The 26,438-nt window shown below is 40.4% G+C and overlaps 1 long non-coding RNA gene across 1 annotated transcript in view; it reads left to right on the plus strand.

The window, feature by feature from the left end:
* The first annotated feature begins 9,942 nt into the window (after positions 1 to 9,942).
* LOC135327532 (uncharacterized) overlaps positions 9,943 to 26,438 on the plus strand; it is a 69,747-nt gene continuing 53,251 nt past the window's right edge. The window contains exons 1-2 of the long non-coding RNA XR_010387802.1: positions 9,943 to 10,404; positions 12,149 to 12,320. This is a non-coding gene — a long non-coding RNA (uncharacterized LOC135327532). The remainder of the gene's footprint in view (positions 10,405 to 12,148; positions 12,321 to 26,438) is intronic.

Raw genomic sequence — 26,438 nt, forward strand, 5'->3', positions numbered from 1 at the left:
GTTTTGTGTATTCTCTAACTAATGAGCAACACTTGCATGCATTTACTGTAAACTAACTCTGAGATCTAAAGCTAAAAATCACTACATAGGAGTGTAGCATTATTGTTTTAATAGATTGTTTTCAAGAAGCCGTATAACGCTTCTGTTCTTGGTGCTTAATTGCAGTTCTCAAAAAATGGAACTTTTCCTACCTTTGATATATCCCTGTGCAAAGCCAGGCCTTTGCCCCCCCCCAACTGTGCTGACATTTTTCTTCAGCTTAAAATTCTTTATTTGCCTTTACTATTGTGGAAACTTACCAACTGTAACATACTATGTAACTGCCAAAAAGACTACTTTGCAAGGTGTTTTTTCACTAATGTATTTTATTTCAGTGAAAGTTCAGTCTCCAAGAGAACTAATATATTTTTTAGAGGAAAAAAATGGTGTTAATTGGTACGTTGGCGATATATTCACTATATCCTGTTTTCAACTTTGACTTGCTTAGAATGTAGCACTCTAACTTCCAGATGGATTTGTTTTTTAAAAAAAATTTGGGCTAATGTTCATGTGTATATGTATATTTTAGAAAGAAATGGACTGAACACACACTGCCACACACATTGAGTGGCTGTTATATAGGATGTTTACTTCAGAGTGCTGCAATTAATCATGCAGAACTGAAAAATTAACCTATCAAGTGCATGCTAATAATGAACTCTTTTCAGAGCTGGACTGGAAAAAAAGAATGTTGTTAGCAACTGGCTTTATTGAGACACTGTACAGGTGCTGTAAACAAAATTAGTCATAAATGCCACAGTTTAATACCCATCTCCTATTCAAATGAAGTTAGGAAAAAAATGCTTTTTTCAGGCTAAGACCTCAGAGCTTGTCCTGAAAATCAGTCTATAGCCATGGGCTTTCTGAGGGGGAAGTCAGTCCCATAGACAGCCATCAGGAACTTAGGTGAGAGCTATTGTTCCTTTGCATTCCTGTAAGGATCACAAAGTAGTCTCACTCAGGAGATGATGCTTGTTAGGGAAGCAAAATAGCTGCTGTTAGCTAGCTGGGGGTATTTTGTGTCTGCGAGTGATGAGGCCCTGTGATTCACAACTCCTTTTGAGTTCAGGGCTCAGCTGCAGGTCACTCCTCACTCATGGTGAGGAGCTCCACTTTCTCACTGGTGGCAAAACTTTCTCACTCAATTCAAAAAGAGAGATGTGGAGAGTGCATCATGCAGGTGGGAGAGATTTCCTCTAGGCTCTCAGCTCCCACTGAGTGCAACAACAGCCCAGAGCTGAGTGACTCCTGGTCCTGCAAGGAGAAGACACAGCATCTTGGCTGCCACTAAACTCGGAGCACATCTCCACTTTTTTCAGCCCATGGTAATGTTGCTGAGGAGTATACAGCAGAATGTCTTGAAATGTAGGAAATAAATTTGCACTCTCCATTGCATATTCTGTTTCTCTCGAAGCGCACAACCAATTGGTTGCTTTCGAAAGGATTTGGAAGAGTTCTCTGAAAGGTTTAGCAGAGTCTAAACTAGTAGCATCCATAGCTGTGTCATCACGGAGGTTGTTGTAGATGCAGTCAAGTTCCTCACATACAGAGCTTTTTATTTCTCCTGATTTGGCAGCTTTTTTCCATCTCTGAAGCCAGAAGTCTGTAAGTGGGGCAACTAGCATGTTTCTACTTTTCTGGAAAAAGTGGTGTTGGTGTCAAGGGGAGTTCAATTCGCCAAGCTCCAGTGGAATCTGACACTGACTTGCAGTCCCAAAAACTTACTGTTAGTTTTACTTGCTTTTAGCCAACTTTAGCAACCTTGTCCAAAGTCAGCCTTTTGAGATTTGCCCAGTGCATTGTAGAAGGACTCTCGTGCTGCTGAGTAAACATGTTTTCTGAGCTAGCTAAGTCTGAGTTCGCTTACAGCTTTCAGGAAAGCAGAAATTTCAAACTGACAAGGCTCTCAGTAGCTACTTATGCTTGGGCACCAATGCTTAGTTTGATACAGCCCAGTTTCAAAGTCCTTGCCCCAGTAGTATCTTTCTTTTCATGTAGTCTACCCAGAGTTAAATGAGCTCCTTGAAAAGCATGGTTCTAAATCCTAAAATCTGATCTATAGCCACACTGAGATTTTTCTACAGCAACATTACTTAGAAATAGATTCTGTATTGAAACACGGAAAAGCTGATGTTTGAACATCTGTTATTGCTAAGTAAATATTATTAATGAATAAGTAGTTCCTCAAAGACTTGTCAGTGCTTATGCTTCATACTTTTATCAGTCTTCTGTATGTTTGTTTTTCTTTCCTTCCTCCTGTAGAAGGGAAATAGTTTCCTTCCCTGAACTGTGGATAAGAAAAGAGGAATCGCATTAGTAAACTTGCACCCTGCATTGAATGGACAAGAACTTCTTTGTGGCCCACATTTTTCCCAAGATAATTTTTTGTTTGTTTTCCACAGCACTATCTGGTGAATAAACATGACTGTTTCCCACTTCCCATCCCTCACAGCTCACTGCAGGTGACCAGTCAGCCGGTTGGTGCCAAATTAATGACAGAAAACAAATTTTATTGTCCAAGTCAGCTGTGAGTGATGGGACTCTCTGCTAATTCCCATGAAATCTAACTAATTTGTGAATTGAAATACTGCATTTACAATCTAGACTGCCCACTGGGAGCAGGTTTTTTAAAAAAGAACAAAATAAACCACACACAAAATCTTTTTATTGATAGACCAAAAATAAAAAGTTATTTGATTTATTTTCCTAAATTCTATACCATTGAGCCCACTTCTTCTTAATCCCAGGGGAAATGTGGGAACTCTTGATCAGTCTTTCTTCTAGTGAGCACACAGCAGTCTGCTTTCTTCTTGCCATTTCCAAGAAGAGCAAATTTAAAACATAGGGAGGGGATTTTTGTGAGCTGGCTGTGCAAGAGTTACTCAAATGTTGGATACAAGGAAGCTGGCATTAAGTGATATTTTCTTGGCAAAAATATTGCAAAACAGACTGTAAAAAATTATTCAAAAAATGACCTAATCCCAGGCTTCACTGAAACTGCTATTATTTATCTTGCTATTATTTATCTTATTACTAATCTGTGGCAAAATTCTAGATACACATATATTCATATAGATGTATATGCAGATATACTTTTAAGAATATTATTCTGTTTCAAGTGTGCATGTTTGAATGAAAAAAAATATATTGGCCTATTCCAAATGCAAGTCAGAATTAAAGGAAATACTATTTGTACGTATACTTTTTTATGCAATATAGTCCTGGAATGTCTTGGGATGTTTTGGCTTAATTTAAAGCAGAGCAAAATCCTTTCTATTGTCTCCAACAGGTATTGGAGTGGATCCCAGGGAAACAGTGTGATAGAGTTGCCTTTTTTTTTCTTTTTGGTGTGGAAGCAAAAATCTTGCATAACCTGTAAAACAAAAATATAAAGATTACTACCAGTGGGGTTTCTTGCTTTTTGACAGGAATGGTTCCAGCCTCTAAGCTCTAATGGATTCAAGCTTTAAGTCAGCCTGTCCTTTCCCCTTCTTATTGTTTGTGGAGAGCTAGGTCCTGTGTTTGAAGGGGCAACTTTTGTATATATGTGCCCACATACATTTATTAGCAGCAGACTATTCAGGTATGTCTGTTATAGACAGCTTTGGACAAAAAGACAGTTCTGGCAAAGAGGCAAAAGAATTAAGTTGTGTGGAAATCTGTTTTGTAAGCAAAAGACACATTGCTGGTGTTCTCCTGGTCATTATGGATGGACTCTATATTTGTGACATGTCAGATGGTCCACCAACTTGCAGTGAGACCTTCGTACAGTGATGTTGCAGAGCCAAAATATAATTTGGGGTGGAAGGGCAGGACTCCTGTAGTGTTTCATCAGCAAAATAGGGAGTTGGCCAATAGGTCCTCAGGAGTGACATTCATACCACACTAGACCCTCACAGATATTTCAGCCCTGTACTGGACTTTGCTACTCATTATTTTTTGTGCTTCAAGTATCTAAGCAGCCATGGGAGGGTGCATGCTGTTTAATGTGTTTGGTACTGATTTTGTTTTCTGCCTGAGGATTGGAAAAACCTTTGTTTGATAGACAAAGTCATTGTTTGGGATGAGCGCTTCAGGTTTTGTTTCCTGACAAACTTCAGGTACCTGTGACTTACTTTAAAACAATTAGGCATGGTCATTGAGTAATATGCAACAAAATCAAACGGAAGCAAATAGCTTCCTCTCTTGGTAGTGGTAGGAAGCAGCCTGCTTCACCCATGTCAGAAAGCAAGGTTTAAGTTCTTTGTGCTTCCTGAACAGCCATCTTCTGCCATCCTCCTATACAGACCTCTGCTTCTGCTGCTGAGGATGAGGAGGGACCTGAAGCAGTGGGTGCAGGAGAACATACTCTTGGGAGAATGGCAGTGACTGTGGTTCTTCTGTGCTGTCTGGCCCAGCTTTCCTTTACATAAGTTGGGAGCTGGCCCAGTTCAGCTCTTTTCTGTGAATCCGTCAGTCGTACAGGAAGGTCAAGAAGGTGAACAGGGACTGCTTGGAAAGGAAGGTAGATGGCTGAATGAAGGACAGCTGCTTACAATGGAAAATGAGAACAGGCAAGTGCTGGCTGCAGAGCAGGAGTCTGTGGCTCCTGGGAGGGATAGAGGTCAAGCTCAGCAGAAAGCTCACTTTTTTTTTAAAAAAAAGTCACCAGTAGAATTAAAAGGCATCTTCTAATAAGCCAAATCAGTTCATCTGGCTAATATATATGATAAATATATTTTCTATGTAATTAACTCAAAGTACTTTATTGATAATTTTTTAATTACTCTATTATTAATGAATGAAGCTTTTGTAGAACATTTACGTATTTAACAAGCTACAGATAATTAGCTTATACAGATATATAGATAATTAGATATTAATCATTTAAAGCATGAGCTGTAATTTAGGAAGGCTGTTAACTGTTATGTAACTTTTAAAGCTATCATTTTAAATGCCACTGACATTTATTTATATTTCTCACCACTTTAATGCATCTTCCTCTATTAAAAAAACAAGTATAGGGGAATTAGATAGTTCATAAATAAATGCAAGACAATGATTCTTTTATCTTTAGGTTACCAACTTGCAGATCCAAACCCAACTCAGTAGTGACTAAAATTTGTTGCTACAGAACAATACTGGCAGAAGAACAAATGGATCCCATGAATAAATTTAGGCTTATAATTAGAAGACAGTTTCTAACCATCTGGAATAGCAATCAGACTACAGAAGGTTGTGGAACAGCCTTCAGAAGAATAGTGGAATGAGATGGTTGACAGTTTTTAGAGATGAAACTTGATAAACTTCTGCATGGGATCGTTCAGGATGATTGTCTGCAACAACAGGGGGCTGAAATGAGAATGTTCATGCTGTTGCATTCAGTCCTTTGAGCAATGTGAGGGAATGCAATTTCGGTCCATAAGCATGAACATCTGTGTTATGGAATGAGGATGATGAATATAGAGGCCAAGAATGGAGCAGACATGGATCACTTCTACTCACTGAGCATAGGTGAGTTGCTGCCCACCACAGGCCTGCAAATAACAAGAAATTTCCACTGACTTCGGTGAACACAGGAAGTGGTTCTTAGCTGAGAATTAGCTTCTAACAATACCTTTAGAGATGATTTTGTGAGTGCTTTCTAATGCTGGGACCGTTGTCTCCTAGATGCAAATAAAAACTGGATTAACATTAACAGGGCAGATAGAAGTCTGTGCTGTCACTTTAGCTAACAAAGGAAGAAAGGCTGTATTTCACAAGGTCGTGGCACCTAATGTTTTTTCCCAAATGCAGAGTTGTGTGTCAGTGAAGGTTGTTCTGGTGCAAAAGCACTAGCGATAGGGCAGGGGCAGCTCATCTGCATCTAAGCCATTGTATCCCAGAGAAGTCTGAAACTAAAAAAAGCGTAAATGTCAGATGCTTGATGGGCTAGTAAACACTGAAGGGCTTGACTGAATTCAGTGGAGTTCTGATAATGGGCATTTGTGGGGGTCTGCCTCAAAGCGCATACTCCTTGCTTATTGCTTTTGATGCATGAATCCTTCCTCAAAATAGATTCAAAAAGAGGACAGACAAATTCATAGAGACAAGACCCATCAGCAGCTACTGACCATTGCCCTGAATACAGCTTTTGGCTCAGGAAGTCTTAATCTGCTGATGAGTGACATGTGGATGACAGGCCAGGATAAAGATTATTAGTCATGTTCCATTGCTTATACTCCTCTCTAGACAGTCACTACTGCCAGTTATCAGAAATAGGGCTCTGAAACAGATCAGCTCTTAGCCTCAGTCACTGTGAAGTCTTTATGTTTGTTCCTGCTTTTTGAATACTTTTTCTGTCTAACTTTCTTTGTTCTGAGAGAACTGGATCTGAAGAGTATTGGAAAATGGAAACCTCACTTTACATTTTCAAAACAATAGCTTGTGTTGCCAGATGACATTGAGAAATGTAGGGGATTATTCAACTACCCAAGTGCCATTTACATGAAATTGCTTCTGAGAAAAGAAATCCAACGAGAAAATCTATTAGTACTTCACACTAGATAGGACTCATTTGTTGCATGGAATATATTGAGTTGTTAAGAGTTTCTAGTGTGAATTTTTCTTCTGATAAGTTTGCCATGTAAAATGAACCAGTCCATTATATTGTTAGGCCGGTTCAGTTAGGTGCTAAACTCTAACTGATGTTGGGAGCTTCAGTATTTCATACAGCTGAGTATTTTATTTACTTAACAAGCCTGATATTTGATTGAGATCATTATTAGATCATTAAATGTGCCTAAAATATTGCGGTATTCTGGGTAATAAAAATTTCATAGAAATTAAAGCTGCAAAATGCTACTGAATCATGCAGTCTCTTTACCACCTGCATATCACATACTGTTACTTTTAATTGAGAACTTCAAAGGCTTGTGGCAGGCTAAATGTTTCTGTTCCTTCTCCCCCTCCCTAATGCCTGAAGCTTCTCAGATGCTAGAAAATTGATTATGTAATTGATTTGCCTTTGCCCTAAGCTATTATTTCCTCATGTTTTCTCCTAGGTCTCTAGAAGCATTTTGCTAAATCTGTGTTGCCTTTCCAAGTTAGGGGGAATACGTAAAATAATTTGCTAATTTGGAGGGATGCTTTTTTATAAGGAAAGGTCTTCCTGTGAAAGGGAACCGTGATGTGGGGTTAGGTGCTGTTCTGTCCTGGCTGGATAAACTTGGAGGGACAGAGGCTGAGAGCAGTCCTTTGTTCTCTCTGGGTTAATGGCTTTCAGCTGGTGTCTGTCTGCTGAATAATGACCGAGCTGCTACATCGGCCAGTCTCTTCCACTGTAAAACATGTGTTCAGTTAATAGCATTGACATATTGGAAGTTGGAATGAGCTTCCTCACTTGAGTTGTTCAAACTTGATACATCTTACTGGGGTGAAATTAAATACAAAGATGTGACAAAAGAGGTGAGTTCAAGGCACAAGACAGTGTGTTCAGAATGTGCAGCATCAAAGGGACTTTGTTTTTGACATCACTGGTGCCGCTCCCTATTAATCATTCCCACCCTGAGTATTTATTTTCTAACGGGAAAAAATTGGTTTTCAAATTTTGAGTCCTATGGTTTTGATCTTCAGCATACTTGTATTACTGAGTGATGTGGAAAAATAATAAACAGTAGAAAGTCTGGACTACTCTCTCTGAAACTGTGGGAAGTAGTATTTAAAAAGTATGTAAGCAACATTTGAAATTTTCAGGTGCCTCTGTCACTTAGTCATCGGATTAAGTTATCTAAGTCACAGAGGCCATTCAAAAAACATCCTGGTGTTTCTACAGCAGGAGTCGGTGTCTGGACACCAGGACAAAAAGCAAGGATCTTGGCTGTATTGCAAGGCATACCATTTTGTGAAATGGCCTTTTTCAATAAAGACAGTTGGGAAAATGTATTGTTAGCAACTAGCAGTAACAGGGAAGCAAATAGCCTGCAACGCTGAAAGGATTAATATAAAGAGTTATTGGTCTGATTTGGTTTTGCCTTTCAGCAGTGTTATTGTAAGGTGAAGTCCTCTGCCTCCACGTACCTCACCCTTCCACTGCTGCTAACCTGTGTGATAGAGGCTAATTGTACTGGGAGGCCTGAAACTGGTTATTATATGTGTGATAGAATTCCACTTACTCTGGCTAGCTTTTGCTGGGCCTCTTTTGTTTTGCATTCAAAGGCTTCCGTCCTCATCTGCCAGTCTTCTAGGTTGACAGAGGTATTCCAGATAATGTGTGCAATGATATTAAGCCCACAAAAGTGGGAGAGGGAATTTAAGAGGTCCCATATGAAAGTTCATCTACTGCCTAGAATTGCATTCCAGAAACTACAAAAGCTATCAGTCTTCCGGATGCAGACCCTTTCGATTTAGTGACAGTAATAATTCCACCCCAACTCTTTGGTAATGCATTAGCATTAACTGTAATTTTTGCCTTTAGACAGCCTCTGCAGTACAGCATGATGGTTCCTACCCTGTAATTGTAGGATCCTCATTAATCAAAAAGAATATTATGACATTGTGAGCTCACAAGAAAGACAATTCATGACTGACACAATAAAGACCTAAATTATGCTGCTTTGATGATTAGAGGTGCAAAATTGCTTTTTTTTCCTTGTGAAAATAGGATTTAGCAGCTGTAAGAAAAAACTCTGTATAATGAAAGTAGGGAGTGTTCAGAGGCAAGCAACTCCAGCTCTACCTAGAAAAGACCTTTATTTCAAAAGGAAATTAAAATTTCAACACTGCTTTGGTAGCATTTTTTATTGATAAACCTGAATTTAAATCAGGATCTTGAAGAAAAAACATATGTTAGAAGCACATAGCTGTAGCATAGTGTTTAGAAGTTTGCTGCTGTTACTCTTTAAAATTACAGAAATTTATATACAGTTTTGGCCAGCTTCCAAAATGTGTTTCGACATATACGAAATGATTAATACTCAAATACATCTCATAAATTGAATGCAGTTATGTATATTCTCCTTTGTTCATAAGTAGCCAAAGATTCTGAATGATAAATGAAGGGGAGGGGAGAAAATTTTAAAGCTGAGTTTCTTCTGCTGAAAGGACATAGGCAAAACCATTTAGTTCATAGAGCGTCCTATAGACCATTTCAGTAAGCACTGATTTAAGTCAAGCCAGTCCAAAACTGTCTGTGTGTAAGTGCTGTGAGAGAAGAACTGGGTCTTCACTCTTTGGAGGACTCAGCAGTCCCCCAGAGACAGAAGACTGAAGGGATGTGGGGCAGGTGGCTCCTCCCCAAAGGAGACTCCTGTCCCTATCCATTTCTTTTGCTGTGTGTGATGGGCCCCATCTGTTCTCGCTTGCTGTGAGAAATGGGGAAGTTAGTCAAAACAGTGTTTTCTCTCTGAGGATTCCTTCCTCCAGAACAGACTGTTTGCAGCACTCACGATCCAAGTAACTAGCAAGTGAGCACACTTAAACTAGCATTCATCCTCTGGGAGATTCCCCTGAAGTGCCTCCTGAGTTAGGGTCCTAATGTGCGCAGGAATTAAATGATTTCTTCCAAGCACTCTTTGCTATCTTTACGCATTTAAATATGTTTTTAAGTCTGGCCCTGACTGCTAAGACAGCCAGATTTCTTCTGAGCCTATTAGAATTTACTTCTATTTCTGTTCTGGAAAAAAGCTAGTTGAGGAAATAAGGAGAAAATGTTCTCTCTGAACATTGCCTGAATCCCCATCTCCTTTCCAGGGTAAGCATTTTATATCCTGTCCCTACGTCCATCACTTTTGCCTGCTTGAGACTGTCATATTTAGGATGGGTGAAATTAACCGTTAAATTTACTTGGTGAGAAAAATAGTAGCTTTTGTTTTTAGAAAGTTATTGAAATAATTTGCCTTTTTTAATAAGTGATTTAAAACAAGCATTTATACAGTTTCTTTCAGGACTAACCCCATGGCAGTTTCCCGAAATGCTCCTTTTCTTCATGTTTCAAGAGCATCGCATATGTGACATATGTACACTCTGGACTTCACCTAGGAAGCGATCTGAAAGGATGCCTGAAATTGTGCTTCTCTTTTGAACTCACAAAGCACAGACTGAAATTTAGGGTTGGATTCACAAACATATTCACCTGCCTGGGTTCAGAGAGGAGTGATCAGTAAGAGCTGCAAAAGTGCCAAAGAGAGTTAGGCGCGTCTACGTTAGCAGTTAGGTTGGCTTGGCTAAGACTGTGCTTTTGAAGTGACTCTCCTGATTGCCTACCTTCCTGTGCCTGGGTGGCCCAAGAGTGCGCAAAACAAACCTTTCTGATGGGCCTAAGCGAGAAGATGAGCTGTTGATGACCTTTCTGATGAGCTGCACACATGAAATACCAGTGGGCCCTCAGTTCGCCAGACCAGACTGGAGGTAATCTGATGGAAATTTCCATGCAGTTCACGTAGTGTGGATGTCAGGAGGTCCTCAGCATCAAAGGTTTTGGCCTACAGATCCATTCCTATGGGGCTGTGCTACTTTTTTAACCTAGATATGGCGTCATTTGTTCCTCTCCATTTGAAATACAGTGGCAGTAGAGGCAACTCAAATCCCACTAGGTGTCTTTGTAAACCCCATTAAGAAAATCCACTAAATATTTCAATATCCTGGTATATCTACTTAGTATTTATTTATATCTCAAATTCTAGTAGTTGCTGTTGCTGTCTTCAGGACCAGACTGTGAGAAGGGAGTTTAGTTTCAGACGTTTATCTAGTTACCCAAAAAGTGCACAGCATTTAGGGGTGAGACTTCTGTGCTTATTCCTGTGATCACATACAGATGGTATTAAAACAGTGTTCCATACAGCTCTCACAAAATAATGAGAAAAATATATAGAATGGAGAACTCCTTCTGAAAGACTAAAAAATGAAAATGTTTTTACTCAATTCTCAGTTCCTGATTTTCTTGTTATATTGGACCTATCAATATCTGAGTGAGAACTGTCTTGTGACTGTTCATCAATATTGCATCCTCCAATTCCAGAGAAACTTATGACAAAAAGATGGTCATCTTGGTCATCTTAAGGCCCTTTATTCAAAACACATAGAGGAGGCACAATCAGAATGATGGAACCAAGATAAAATAATAGGATTTACCAGAACATACAGATTCATTTCTGCCAATGAGCTCTTATAAGTTCTGGTATTTGAGAGTTCTAAAGGAAGTTAAGGACCAAAGAATACGAAGGGAAATAACTCTCTGCTTCAAACTGGGGACACAGAGGACTGAAATCCCCTTCACCTCTAGTTCGCTCCTCCCTCAGTTTGCAGTACCAGTGTTGTGTTTCCACAATAGAAAAAACAAGAGGAATAGCTCTTCTTTCTGTGAAGAGCATTGTATGGAATTTTGCAACACGTGTAAGGTGAAAGAATGGAAAATAATGTTTAAAGAGAGGAGAGAATAATCAGAAGAAATATTTAAGACCAAGCCTGAGGTAAAGCTCCATAGAAAATGTTACATATAATAAGAAAGTTTATTCATCCTAAAACTACTTAGAGTTAAATATGCATAGAGATTTAGAAAAATTTAAATCTCCAAAAGAAAAAAAAGGGTTTCTGTATTGGAAATGATCAACTTCTGCAACTGTCCAAATTTGCACACATGCATAATCTCAATAAAATTGCCCAGATGAAGACCTGCAATTTGAGTGATGCAGTTTCAATTCTTATTATTTTCTCTGTTAGTGGAAATTGTTCTTTCCTGATCTTTTTAATTAGATTGTATCCTGCTTAATGAGCAGTCTTACTGATATCAGAAAGAGATTCACACAAGTACTGAAGCTATAGAAAGGGCATAAGAATTCAACAGGAATGATCAATATTGAGCAGTTGGTTATGGTTGCAGCTGTACAAATGTCCCCTTTTCCCATTTCCAGACATTGAAATTCAAGCTATGTCAAAGAACATCGATTTTGTAAGGACTGCGTCTCTTCCTAATCATATTTTAATAATATGATTATTTAGTTTTATGAAAATATTGTAACATATGATATCCATTTATTAAATAGTAATGTATAATAATAAAAACAATAACCAAATGGTTAAAATAATAATAAAAAAGCCTAGAAAGATAACCAAACTTTTTTTATAATCAGCTGGACAACGTTTCTTCTTCTAGGTCTTATCAGCAGCAAAGAGAAGTTAATGGAAACCTTTGGAGACTTACTGGCCACTGGGGAGAAATCAGTTCCATTATACATTGCAGAGTGAAATCCATTTAATCTGTTTTAACTCCTGGCTGCTCAGCAACTTGGATGGGTTGATAATTTCAATCTACATACACAGTACAGGTAATGTTCTTGGTCTTATTAAATGTTTGTGCTTTTCAGGAGACTGTATCTCCCTTTCCCAAAATTAAAAAGTGGCTTTATGAAAACCACTACCATAGTAGCTATGCATCTGACAGGAAAGGGCATCATTTAACAATGATTTACAGTGATGTGAGTACAAAAAATACTAATGGACGTAATTACTTGCCGATAGCCCTTATTAGAGCTTTAGTATATTAGTCTCCATAATTAGTCACCCTGTATGAGGACAGCATCTGGCTCTTCAAATCTCTTATCAAGAAAGGTACTGGGTTAGAAGCCCAGGTTTATACAGACCCAAATTTTTATGGTATATCTACTCCCTTGAAACCCTACTAGAACATGTTTTTTCCTCATTGCTATTTAAATTTTCAGCTGTATAAGGATCTCCAGATCTATTCACTTAACCATGATATTTTAGACATCTCAGCTTATCCTTACTTTTGTCTTTCTTTCTCAGTTCTTCCTAGTTCTCTGTCACAGCAGGCTCAAGCATAATTCCACTTTATGACATGAATCCCAGTTACAGCTAATCCTAAAAAAAGCTGCAGTTATTTGAAAACATGTTTACTCGCAAGGACTATAAAATGTGAAAAGTCCTATGAGGACTTTGTGGAGCCTTTGCAGAGGTTTTTGCTTTACTTGCTGATTATCATTAAAAAAACACCTAAATGTGTAGCTTCTTGGATTATTCCACCCAAGTTAAATTTTAACCCAGTTTTTGGGAGCAGTGTTTTTCCCCATGTCACTGATACACACACACACACACACACACACACACACACTTTTTTTTTTTTTTTGAGCCCCACAGAAGCCAATATCTGGCAACAGCAATTGGACAGATGGGTCAAGCTTGCCTGTTCATCAGACTAAAGCAATACAGCATTATTCAAACTCTGCTACTTTCAGCACAAAGAGAGATAGGTTCCTATATTTTCATAATGGGACTAAAATAACTTGGCAGTCATGCTGAGTTAGTTGGCAAATCCAGATTCTTCCATTGCGTATTTTATCTTTCCACAACATTGTTAAAGACAAGAAAACTGTCAATTCTGAGCAGGGTAAAGGGCAGAGTCATCTGTGAATTTAGCACAAAACATTGCAATACAGATCTCATTTGCTTGTTCAGCACAGAGATACCACAGCAATGGAGAGACCTGCCTTGGAAGCGCTGAGTGACAATAACAGCCTTTTAGCCACATAATTACTGCTCCAAAAGCTTCATCATCTCATTAACAATTTTTATTGTCCCTTCTATTGTAAATATATATTTTTTGCCATGATATTTTATGAAATTTCATAATGGTGATGGCACTTTATCATGCAATAAAAGATTTGCTAATATCAAGTCTTGCTGAAATAGCTAATTGGATTGCATTATCATATTTTATTAACAGCATTTGGGAATTTAAATAAGGGGCTCTTGCCCAGACAAGTGTGGCTGTTACTCAGAATTAGTGTGGTGTCAGCTGGAATGCCCATTCAAATGGTTGAGCATAAATAATTTTAGCATCTTTTCTTTGTCCCTTCCCCCCTCTCTGACATGGCTTGGGTAGTGGCATGCATTCAAGAAAGAATGGATTTAACAGATATATCCTTTCACTGCAGTTTGGAAAGGGAGTAAGGTGAAAGAGTTTTTCTACATTTCAATTATTAGTTTTTACTTCTAGCTTGCTCATCTGAAAATGAGGCTCATTTACTGTTGTAGATTTATCTGAAAGCTAAGATGTAAAGCAAACTGCTCCCAAATAGTCCTTCTTTCTTTCCTTCCTTCCACATTTTAAGTATTTTAAATTGGAGATGTTTTGTAATTCCCCCCCACCCCCACTTAGATATTTGAATCCATTCTGGAACAAGGATATGTAGAAATATCTTAGATAATGACAACATTTTCCTAGTGACATCTGAGCTTGGTGATAGTAATAAAAATATAGTCAGCTTGAAGTTCTGAAAATCATAAAATTGCCACATATAGTTTATTTTGCACTCCCCAGAGCATTAAGCTGTTTAGCACAAATCTAATTTCCCACCAAACAGCTCAAGGCAGTTAGTGCTCGGTTTGGTTCCAAAGAATTAAGCACACTGTTATAAATTGTGATATTCTGTGTGACTCTAGATAAACGCATTTTCCAAGATATGCATACCAAGCATGAAAAAATAAGAGACTGCTGTTGTACGGGGGGGGGGGGGGGGGGGGTGTTACACTGGAAATAAAGGTGAAATTGAAAGAACATTTGCTTCATAGCTAATTAATAACAATTAATAACAGAGAAAATATTTGTAAAGCTCAGTGAGTGAAGGATACATTGAAGGAATTCACTGGTAGAGAACATTCAATGTACTGATCCATACAAACTGTAAACCTTACCATGTATATGCAATGGACTACTATCTCTTCAAGTCTAAATCTCTCATGTCACAGTGATGGGGATTTAGATGGATTTTCTAAGCAACATAATCTGCCACTATCTAGAGTCAGTAAAGGGGACATGTTGGTTGCAACTTCAAGGTATTAACCTGGACAAAAGAAGACAGCTGAACTGAGAATCTTAATTCTGCAATATGTAATATAAAAAAATATCAGGGATTCTGGAATCTGTCTCAAAACTTAGAGTATGGGCAGAAAGATAAGGATGGTAATTTTCTAATTTCAGAGCTCATATCAGTCCAGGAGGAGACTGGCACAGCAGTAACATGAACATTGAAACAAAAGTTCTTTCTTGCAGTTGCGTACTGTGACCTTTATGAGGAAGAAAATTCTGAGGATAACTCACGATTATATAATACCAAATTACTGCGTGTCTTATATAGAATACAAGTAACTGTGGTGGTTACACTGACATAGAAATGTTAATATTTTCAAACCTACATTTCAGAAGCAAAAGTTCAGAAAAATTCAGAAACTTAAAAAAAAAATCTGCAACTTAGAAAAGCCTTCCAGAAGTTGTGGGGAATTACACCACTGACCTCAGGAAGGATTAAAATCAGACTTGTATGCTTACAATTTATAATGAAAATTATGTCCTTTACATTTCTGAGTTCTCTGCCTGTGGGATCCAGAGGTCTTAAAAACTTTAATGATTGCTCACCCAGGGAGCCCTTTTAGAAAGTTAACTTATGCAAGGGTATTTTTGTTGTCCCTGTCTTAGCGATGTCTCTGATAACTTCCACCAACAGAGTTATCTTAAGAGATTCTATAACAGTCCTGCTTCCTTCAAAGGACAATTTGATACTTTAGATTGATTGAGGCCATATTTTCTTTTTTTCCTAAGGAAATGTGTGTTTCAAAGCAATAGGAGCCAAATAAATGGGTAGGAACGTACTTCAAGGAGGACAAGTCATCATAACTTCAGAGAATTGGACATTGCCTTATAAAGTGATGGTGCAGACCTCCACTGTTATTTATATCACTGTAGTACCTTGGGCTCCAGTGATACCAGAGCTGCACTGTGCTAGATACAGTGGGAGACAACCTTCTTCTGAAGAACTGATGGTCCTAAATCAGGAAGGATAGAAGAAAAAGGGAGAGGTGGCTTCCCCAGGATGACGTTATAGGCCAGTGACAGAGCTAACAGCTGAACCTAATACTCTTACTCCAAGTTTAGTGCCCTGTTCACTATTCCATGCTTACAGTTACACAGTGAAACTGTGCATGTTTCTTTTGGCTCTTGAAGATTTAAGCTAGTTTTGGGCATGTCCCTTGTGACTTGAGTGCATGGGTAAAATTCACTACTGTGCTGAAGCGCCGCTTCAGACTAAAAGGCCATGCAAGTCCCACTGTTTGAATGTTTAAGCAGGACTGGTGTATGTCAGATGCTTTGGTTTGCAAAGGGAAGAGTTTTACAAATTCTGTGCATTAGGTTAAAATTCCTTGAATGTGTTCATGTTCTTTAATCTTTTTTTCCCCCAGTTGCTTCCTTCTCTGTGCTGTTCCTCCCTAGTTAACACGTGACGCCTAATGCACCTTTGTAGTTTTTATTAATCTTACTAGCCCAGGAGACAGAGCTCTATTTTGTAATATACATTTCAGGTCTCTAGTGAATCTAGTAAGTTTCAGCTTTTGCTGCACATGCTTAATGCAGCTGAATGACTAATACTTGTGACAATAAGTAGCATTGCTAACACACTTCAGTATCTCTTCTATGGCAGTGGCAAACTCCTTCAAGGCTAGGTGGCTAATGTGCACATAGTACAACACCACACTGAGCAGTTGGATACCTCTCTTTGGGGTGTATTAAATGGAAGGTCCCTGAAGTTAGGTCTCCAGACTTTTTTTCAGTTTGTAAAGTAGTTTTGAAGTTTTTCTCATAAGCATGTATTTCATAGCGGAGAGCATCTGCGTTTTTACCGGAAAATAGCCTGTCAAATGTCAAAGAAAATACACATAAATTCCATTTTAAAGCCATCCCAGGATGTCATCTGAAGTATTTACCTTACAGATCATCATTGTTGGTATCTTTATATTTCTTCTCCATCTTGCCCTTTAGTAGGAACAAAGGAATTGGATGAAGGCTGAGTTTTGCTCTTTGCTGGTGTATTGTCCATATAGCTAGAGAAGTGGTTAATTTCACACTAAAAAAAACATGGTTTTGTTTTCTTGGTGTTGTGTTTCCTTTGTCATTTTTGAGCAAGATTATGTTGAAATGCCAATGTCTAATCCATTCTCCTAGTGTAGAGCAGGAAAAATGAAGTTGTGCCAGACTGTCCGATCTCAGAATGTGCTGCCTTGTGGTCAAAATGAAACAGCCTGATTTCTGCTTGTATTGCTGAACTTCTGGCCTGTTATCAGTCATGTGCCTCTGATGTCTAGAAACAGTAATGAAGCTTAGATGGAATTTAGGGACTCTTAACATAGCCCCGATTACATGCAAATAAGGAGCAAATTCTCTGAAGTGCCGCACACTCACTGTGAGCCTTTAAAGTGTTTTTTAGAAAACTCAGCTCCCAATTTCTGAAAATCTAGCCACCAAAGATGGGGCTTGGGAGGTGAGGTGCTATTTTCAGAAGACAGGTGAAAGGACAGCAAGACACCGAAGCTGAAGGCAGGCAGGAGGAGCGCTGAGAACTGGCAGCAGAGAGGAGCAGTGCTGGAGTGGACAATAGGCTCGCTCGGGGTGGAGGGATGCTGTGCAGCCTGCTGAAAGAAGGCACAGTCCATGGAAAATGTTTGAGTCTGATGAACAAGCTGCTGCCTCTGGTGTATTGGAGTAACTAATTAAGAGTACCAGGTACCTGGGAAGTTATGACTGATGAATGCTCTGGACTGTTGTCCTCACTGTGTATTACAGATCAGGTTTCCAAACTGGGCTTCCTGCTGATGGTGCTGGGCACTTGAGAGTAAATCATGTTTGCACTCTGCTGCCTGCAATGAATAGCCGCAAAGCCTTTCCTTTGGATACCTGGGTGCCTGACTGAATGGTAGTCTTGTTTTAACAAAGAACCGTGGGCAGAGGACAATTCATTTAAAGGAACAAAATTGTGAAAGAAATAAAGTAATATAAAAGGAGACTCAGTTCAAATTTCAGAGTCTATAGTTCTATAGTTTAACAGTTGGAAGAGGGATGGTGGCTCATTCTTTCTGGAATGCAGATGCCTGCTGAAATGTAACTGTACAGAGGGGAGAAGTGAAAAGAAGGACGAGAGGGGTGTTTTAGGACACTGTATTCTCTAAATACACATGATGCTCTGTGGAAAATAAAACAATCAGGTTAAAGCATGATCAGCTCTTTGACCTTTCCATTCAAAACACCAGGCATGACAGAACAATAATAATAAAGGCTTTTGGTAATTTTCTTGAATTGCAAACTTTTATTAGCCATACTTAGGTCTAAGTAGTTTAAATCTCCCCAAGGGATCACAGCTTTATTCTACATGATTAAGCATGCTTTGTGCTTGCCTTCAAACCATTCTTTTTTATGAAGATATTACACAGCTCTGCTTGATAATATACCACATGTTTCTTTACAGTAGATAACATTAACAGGCCACAGTGCTAGTGAGTTCTCCTAAGAGCCTCCCCTCCTGTATTGGCTTTCTTTCTCTAGCAGGTATATTTATCATTTCTACCACTCTGACATTTCCAGTTCTGCTTCCCAGGGCCAGCTTGTTTCTCTTCTCTCAGTAGATTAGTTTGCATTCTTCAGGATTAAAAAGGTTTAGAAAGCAATGGGGAGTTGGCAGGAAGAATTTGAGTTGTTTAGAAATGTCAAAAAGTGTCAAACCAGCAGCCATGTGGGGGACGGCAGGACTTTTCAATCAGTCTGCACCAGAAATAGCATCCCTAAGAAAGAGCCAGAGTGCGCCACAGAGATGGAAATAAAACTTGTGTTCTGAGCAGAGAGGGAAGAGAGATTTTCTCACTCCTTGAGGCAACCAAGGCCCAATAAATCAAACAGCAGAGCTCACAATATAATAAATAGCCAACCTTACTAAAATAGCTCCATAGGGGTGTCTAGAGGGGAGGACAGATGTAGCAGGATAAGATGACTCTTAGCAGCATGTTTCTTTCCTTTCTTTTACTTTGGTTTATTCTTTTCACTCTTCTGCCTTTTCTGTTTTCTTCTGCTGTTTCATCCTTCCTCCTTCTAGAAAACATGCAAAACTTGCCTATAAGGATGGAGACCCTAATAGTTCCCTCTCATGGTAAACATTAACAGCGATGCAGCAATGCTACTGCTTGTTGTGACACAACAAGCAACAACCCTATCTTGATATGTCTCCAAGTTAATCTCTTTGCACTTAAAATGAGACTTTGGGTATAAGTTCTTCGCAGTGGTGAATTAAATCCCCTATCTCTCCTGTGAAATATGTGTGTTGTTTGTGAGCTCTTTTATAGATGATAAACTGCGCATGGAATAGCTTGTGGTCATACATCTTCTCTATGGCAGAACTGGGAATGACGGCCAGGTCTGACTTTCTATTCTGTGATTTTAAACCCTGCCTGCACACCTGCTCAGTTTGGTTTTACTTTATGACATGTAGGACTGCAGTTGTCATTTCCTTGGCATCCTGCACTAAATGTTATGTAGTAAGATAGAACGCACCCAGCCTGTCGTGTATCTATCATGTCTCTCTCAGCTTGATCACTGCTTAGTGGGAAAGGGAGAGAGGGGAAGAAAACAAGTGAAGTAGCAGTGAGGTCCCCTAGAAGGCCAAATATATGTCTAGCTTTCTTTTCCCACTGAGGCCAAACCAGGCCATTTGCTTTGCCAGACCTGATTGCTCACAACTCCCCCGGAGACAAGCCATTTCTGTCTGATATTCTCATCCTTCTCCCAATCATTTTCCTGCTGCGTTTGCTCCAGCAGTCTCTTAGCTCACCCTCTGCCTAATGACAGATATCTTACAGGAGAGGGCAATTCAACCCACCAACTCATTTCAAGGACAAAGTCTAGTTTGTCTTTCATCCATAGGTTGGAGTCACCTATTCCGTGGAGGAGGCTAGAAGAGATTTGTGAAGTTTTCTGAGATTCTGTCACTTGGTTTCCACCTGGTACCTCTCTGCAGTCAGCTCAGCCCCATTTCCTCTGCGGCCACACGTACCACATGCCGCCTCATGTGCAACTGCCGGAGCACTGCATTTGGGATGCTGGATCTGAGAGGGGGCAATAGCTGAACTCAGTGCTGTTTAGTGCAGTCCTGTTGCAGCCTGTCATGTCGTATAACCCAAGACAGATCAGGCTCATGCAGTGGAGATGAAGCTGATGTCATTTGCTCAAATGTAAAAAAAAAAAACCCATTTCCACCGTTCCTTAAGTTCAGCACTTAAAAAAGTAAAACTTCTCATCTGGCAGTAGAACTGCCTCAACTCCTTGGCTGAACGCTGTCTCCATTTCTTACTTTTCAACAAAATCATGACTCAGTCCAGGTTTCAAAGGTTGTTTTATTTTCCTCTGGGAGAGTGCCGTCCAGATTCAGCATATAATTTTAGCTTGTGAGGGGTGTATAAGTAGTTTGCTTCAAGTATTTAGCATCCGTAATTTGTTATTTGGGGAGAGGGGGTGATTTCTCACCTACATTGGATAGAATAGGGACTATTGCTTGATTGGTTGATTTAGGGGAAGCTTGAATAATAGATTATGCATTTTCATTATATTTTTCCGGAGGAAAAGGCTGATATCTGTCTGTGAAAAATGTCCTGATTTGCAGACACTTTCCTTGGATAGAAGGTAGTCAGCCAAATGTGGTACTCATGAATATTTTTCTACATGTTGTAGCAAAACAGCCTTAGATCCTCAACTCATAAAGTACAGTCCCAGCCCTGCAAAGATCTATACATCTGTTTAATCTTGCCTTCAAGTTCAAGTGTATTAGGCTAAGGGCATGAAGCTAAAGCTTTGTTAGTGTTTGCAGGATCAGAGCATGAGTGTGAATCCATATATTTTTTAAAAACCTTTGGCAGTATGAGAACACCCTTATGCCCAGAGTCTGTATGAACTTGAGAATGAAGGAATGAAACAGAAAGAGGGAAAAAAAAGAGTATATTCTAAAAAGACCCATCACCCAAATGCAAACCGGAAGACATACCTTTCTAAAACAGTAATTTCTTCATGGTTCACGCATATGACCAATCAAGTCAGTCAAGTGGGAAATACATGAAGCAAGAGCTGAAGTAAAGACTACTGAAAGGCTTAACTTTGAGGCAGGTATGGAAAGTCCTGGAAGAGTTAGCATTTTAAATCTCTAAGATGATGAGCCATGGCTGAGAAGTTAGAAACCATGTTAAGTGCTTTCTTTTTCCATCACCTCTCTGATATTTTAGCAAATGAGATTTTACAGTATCATCTTTAGGACTTTCAAATTATTTAGGAAAATATGCCAAATGTCTGCATCTCAAGATAACCATGTGTCTAGGGCTCCCTGTGGAAGAGCTGCTTTGATGTGCTGGGGGGTGAAGCCACACTCCTGTGGAGGCATTTCAAATGCCCATGCCTCTCACTTTCCCCTGGAGCTTTAAAATGAAATCTCTTGCTAACTTATCACATTGTGTTGCCAGTCATTCCCTTCCTTTCTCCAATAGGTGTGTATTTTCAGACTTTTTGCTAACCCTGCATGTCTGCCCCTGGTGAGGAGGTCACTGTGGTGTGAGGCAAGTCCAGGAGACTGCTTAAAGAAGTCCAGACAGGTCACGAGGAGGTGGTGTGCATGAGGCAGCTTCGCCAGATGACAGCATCCTGGCTGTGCGATACGATGCGAAGCCCTGCAAAGACTCATGCCTCTGTCGCGTGCTGGGGTGAGACACATAAACTACATGTTTTTTTGCAAGTAGAGGCGGTAGCTCTGTGTGTTCTTGGTATGTCACTGTCTTGAGTTTTGCTTTTCGCTCTTGTCTGATGCATAGTGATCTAAATCTTCAGGGGCGGGCTGTAGGTTGGGATGGAGAGCTGTCCTGCAGGTTGGAGGCTTTCCTGTCGCTCGGGGAAGTGCTTGCTGGAGAGAAGTTGTGTTTCACTGCACCTTTTGCCAGACTGCAGCTGGGGCTCCCAGGTGCTTAGGTCCCTGGCAGGATTCATACCCAGCACCCAAATTATGTTTTGTGTTTGTTATTTGATCACTGGCATAGCCTGGACCAATGGCAAACTCATATATGGCACCATGGGTATATATATTGTGTATTTTCTTCCAAAGCAATAATGTTCAGACACGGGTGGGCTCTGTTACAGGCTTTCTGAGCCATCCTATAAATTGCTTTCATACAGGCTGCAATCTGGCTGTATCGCAGGCTTCGCTGGGGGAAGTAAGCACGGTTACTACATACCATGTGGAACAGCTGAGCTTTAAAGCTGTCCAGCTGATTTCAGGCTGGCATCATGCTCTGACGCTCCGCGTATTATTACTTAGGAAAAAAAGCAAACAAAGATTCCCTGCCTCTCCCCCACCGCCGCGTGAGCCAGCCCTGGACCGAGAGCGTCCCGGCCCGTGATGGTAACCCTCCTGACTGTGTTTTGGGGGCAGGCAGCCAAGGGCTAGCCCCCCTCCCCATCCCCGACCCCACTCTTGCCGATTGGGGTCACGGCAGGAGAGGGCCCGTCCCTTCCCCCATGCTTTCTCCTTCCAACCCGGCTGGCGAGCAGGAGAAGGCAGGAGGACTGGGGTGTCCCTGGCCGGCAGGCAGTGCGCTAGATGGCAGTAACGCCACGGCCACGACGTTAGGAAATCTCTGGGCGTCCTTCCCTCCCCCCACGCTCGCCTGTCTGGAGCAGCAAGGTAAGGAGGGGAAAAAAAATCCCAACAACAACAACCCCCACTAAAATCCTTCTGCTGTACGTGGCTTGTACAGAAAAGCTGTTATATACTGAATTCTGCACAGCTTCGTCTTTCTCTGGTGCCTATATATATATTTATGTATGTATGTATGCATGTGTATATGTGTGTGCATATGTATACACACACACATATGTATATATTTGCAGAAAACTGGGGCTGAGGCTTGGCCAAGGCTTCCCTGAAGCCACCCTTGGGGTTTGCAGGCCTCCCCCGGGTCCCTGTGGAGCCGCAGCCCCGGTGGCAGCGGGTGCTGTTCTCACCCCTGCCCTCTGCCACATGCACTGCTAGTTCTCGCCTCCCCCATAAATTGTAGCACTGGAGGAACGGGGCAGCTGGGCACGGGCTGCCTGGCCTGCTCCAGTGATGCCCCTCTGTGGTTAGGAACACGTGCTAAGGTGACATAACCCCTTATTTGGAAGATACTAAAATTTGGTAGTGTTTTTTTCTTTTTGTCCTTTTAAAAAAGGAACCCTCCTGGCCAGTTTCCTTGTCTGGTTCACAGAGTGTTACAGCTACAGCCGATTTCTGTTGTTTTGAGATGGCTCGGTTAATAAATATGTTTGTTGGACCCAGAACTAAACATCCCATGAATGTGAGAGAATGCCACTTTTCCTGCCAGCTTCTGGCCATGTCCTTATTCCCAGTGTGACCAGTTGCATATGGTGCGTGTGATACCCTAAACCTTTGGTGGCAGACAGAAAAAAGAGTGCGTGCATCCAGGGAAACAGGTTAAAAAAAAAAAAAGGTGTGCTGAGGTTGACTTGGCTGTGGTCCCCATCCTGATGTGGATGGAAACCACAGGAGGAGTGGGGGTGCCTTTGTGGCCAAGTGTGGCCTCCTTGAGAGCAAAGCGCCTTCAGGACTGAGAAGGGTCCTGAGGAGCTGCGTGGAGGAGCTGGGCTCCCTCGCTGCCCCACCGCCCCTGCCCATCCTGACCCCGGCTGCTCGGCACCAGCACTGAGCAGCTGCACTGGCTCTCTCATTTCTTAAGTGCCCCTCAGGGCTCAAAAGCAAGACGGGGTATATTTGTCTGGGACTATTCTGGGGGGAAAGAAACCCAAACTACTCTTGTCTTTTTATCTGGCAACTACAGTAGTGAATGTGCACTTTTATTTGTCTGGGGACAGGCAAAGAGAATCATAAAGCTGTTTTTTTGTAGCGCAAGTGTATTGTATAAATGACCCAGTTACCTGAGCATATATGTATGGAGAGTTCTTGCACACAAAACTAATCTCAAAGTCCTCGATCAGGCTGTTCAGCTGAACATAATATGTTCAGCTGAAATGAATAGGCTTAGATGCATGGTACTTGTATGGGTGCTTGCTTAGAGGTCAGCACTAAGGAGCTGTATTCACTGTTGTTTATTCTGCTTTATAAAATAAAATATTCTTTAAACACCACTCAGTCCATGCACTTTATCTTTATTGTACATAAGGATAATCTGCAGTGAAACAGCAATGCTATTACAGCTAAAATTGTGCCTGGATTTGCTTGTTATTCCATTTTAGCTGAGATAGAAAAGGTTGAGTTACTGGAAATGTGGATTTTAGTTTTTAAAAGATCGGTTCCAAATATTTATTTTAGCTTGTGAGTTGTTTCAATATCTGTTTTAACATGTGGTTTAAAAATACTGCAATATTAGTTATGACTGTGTTAAATATCTTTTTGATTAAAATTTCTGTAATGTGTAATATATTTTCAGATTCCTTGCTGTATATATTAGAGCAGAGCAGTCCTGACAGTCAGATTGAACGTGTTTGATTCTTTGCTGTGAGCAGGTTATAGGAATGTTTGTTTAAATCTGTTATTTGAAGAAGTATTTATTAAAGGTTGGGAAAAATTCCTGTCTCAGATATGGCGTTATAGAAGAAGGTCAGTATCGTTATTAATGATGTAAGGAAAAATGGCTTTATCCAGGGTAGTAATTAGGTTAAGAACTATATTGATAATTACGTTGTGTTTTATAATGACTTTGTATGACTCAATGTCTACTTGATGTGCTGGTTACTACCAGCAGATGCAGTTGTATCATACAATGAAGATCTTTGTTCTCTTGTAGGAAATAGAACCTAGAAAAGTCAATTAGTACGTTTGCTCTTATCTAGAGATTGTGCTTGCTGATGGTGTGGTAAATACTTGCAATGCACACATATCTGAATAACTGCAGATCACATAAGCATGTTCTTGTCTACTCAGAAGTAGCTCTTGGTTAGCCAGTATTGTCTTGAGTGTTCATAGAAGTTTATGGGTTATCTACTGCCCTTTTTTCCATCCACATGACCTTTTACCAGCTGAGACAGTGATTCATGGCATGCTTACACAAAACAGTCTACAGGGTATAAGGCTGAGTGATTACTCTCACAGCTTCACATGGCAAAGAAACTGGGATGCATGCTGTTTGTTGATATGTGCTGGAAAAAGTAGACAAGTCTCTTTTGGCAAGTTGTGTGGGTGATATGAAAGTGGCAAGGAATTCTGGAAACTTTCCCAAAACTTCTTGTTTATGCATTGTGACAACATGGGGATTCCTGCAGTCCTGGACTGTGTCTCTGTCACTTGTCCCTTGCCAGAAGACACTGGTTAGCATCTCACTGGAATGATTCTTTCTGTGTCTTGGATCTTGATGGTTTTACCCTTCAAAAGACTGTAGCAGGTTGGTGGAAAACACATCACAGCTCCGGAGGTACTCCAAATTTGTCCTGGTTTCCAGGCACCAAAGGGACTTGTTTGTAACACTGCATTATTAAGATTTTTTTGTTTCTGGGAAAGAAATGTGCCTTGTGTTTGCTGAATTACTTGAAATCTTCCTCGAAACCTAATTAGTGTAGAAAAAAATGTGCGTCAAGTGCATCAAAGGAAAGTTTATCATTACAAATTGGAAACAAAGTTATAAGAGAATACTGTTAAGAGCAGGAAGATGAAAAGTCAGCAGGTGTTTGATATGAGTCTCCTGTCCTGGCTGACCCTGGAGCATCTCCCAGATGTGGGAGCTGAAGGGCCACCTTAGCACTGCCTGGCTCCTCAGTACTGCCTGTCGGAGTGGGCACTGCTCCATTGTAGGGTCTTGAGGACACCTTTGCTCCAAATGCTAACTCTCAAAATGGATATATGATCCTAATTTGAAAGCTAAGAAACGAGCTCCTCAAGAATAAGGTTGCTTAGCTTTGAGAGCTTTCTGGAGCTGCATTTTCTTTAAGATGGACTTCCTTCCTCTTTCTCAGTTGTCCTCCAGCCACCCGAAGGATGTAACTCTGAATATCTGCCACGTGCAACTCTGAGGACTCTGTTTTCCTTTCCTGCATTCCTTAGAATTGAGATAAAAAGCAATTACAGAAAGCAGGATGTTTCCCTTCCCTGCAAGCTTCTTTGAATTTGTATGTGTCTTCATTAAATATCCAGGCTGAAGCACCTTGCTTCTGAAGTGCATGGCATTTTTGTGAGTCCATCCCACTGGAGAAAACTGCTCTGCCCTGGTCCTTGCCTGGGATTGTTGGAGAACTTGTTAGGAAGGGAGATGGGGTTCATTTCCCGGAGTGGGACAAGAACGTTTTTGGCCCAAGGCCTTTTAATCTAGCGAGGAAGGCATGGAAGTAAGCTCAGAGGTAGAGGTGGTATTACAGTCTCACGGGAAACCATAAGCAATGGCGAGCTGAACAAAGGGTGATTAGAAGAGGGGAAGTAAGAAAAATGGTAGGTCAGCCTAGCGATCATATGAAATGGCTGTTCTCTGATAATGTGAGAAGTTTTAGAAAAAACCAAGAGGACCCTAAAGTCCCACTACACACTCACATTAAAGTGAACATAATCACAATCAAGCACTAACACAGAAGGGCG

This window comes from Dromaius novaehollandiae, chromosome 2, assembly GCF_036370855.1.
Source record: "Dromaius novaehollandiae isolate bDroNov1 chromosome 2, bDroNov1.hap1, whole genome shotgun sequence".
Lineage (NCBI taxonomy): Eukaryota > Metazoa > Chordata > Aves > Casuariiformes > Dromaiidae > Dromaius > Dromaius novaehollandiae.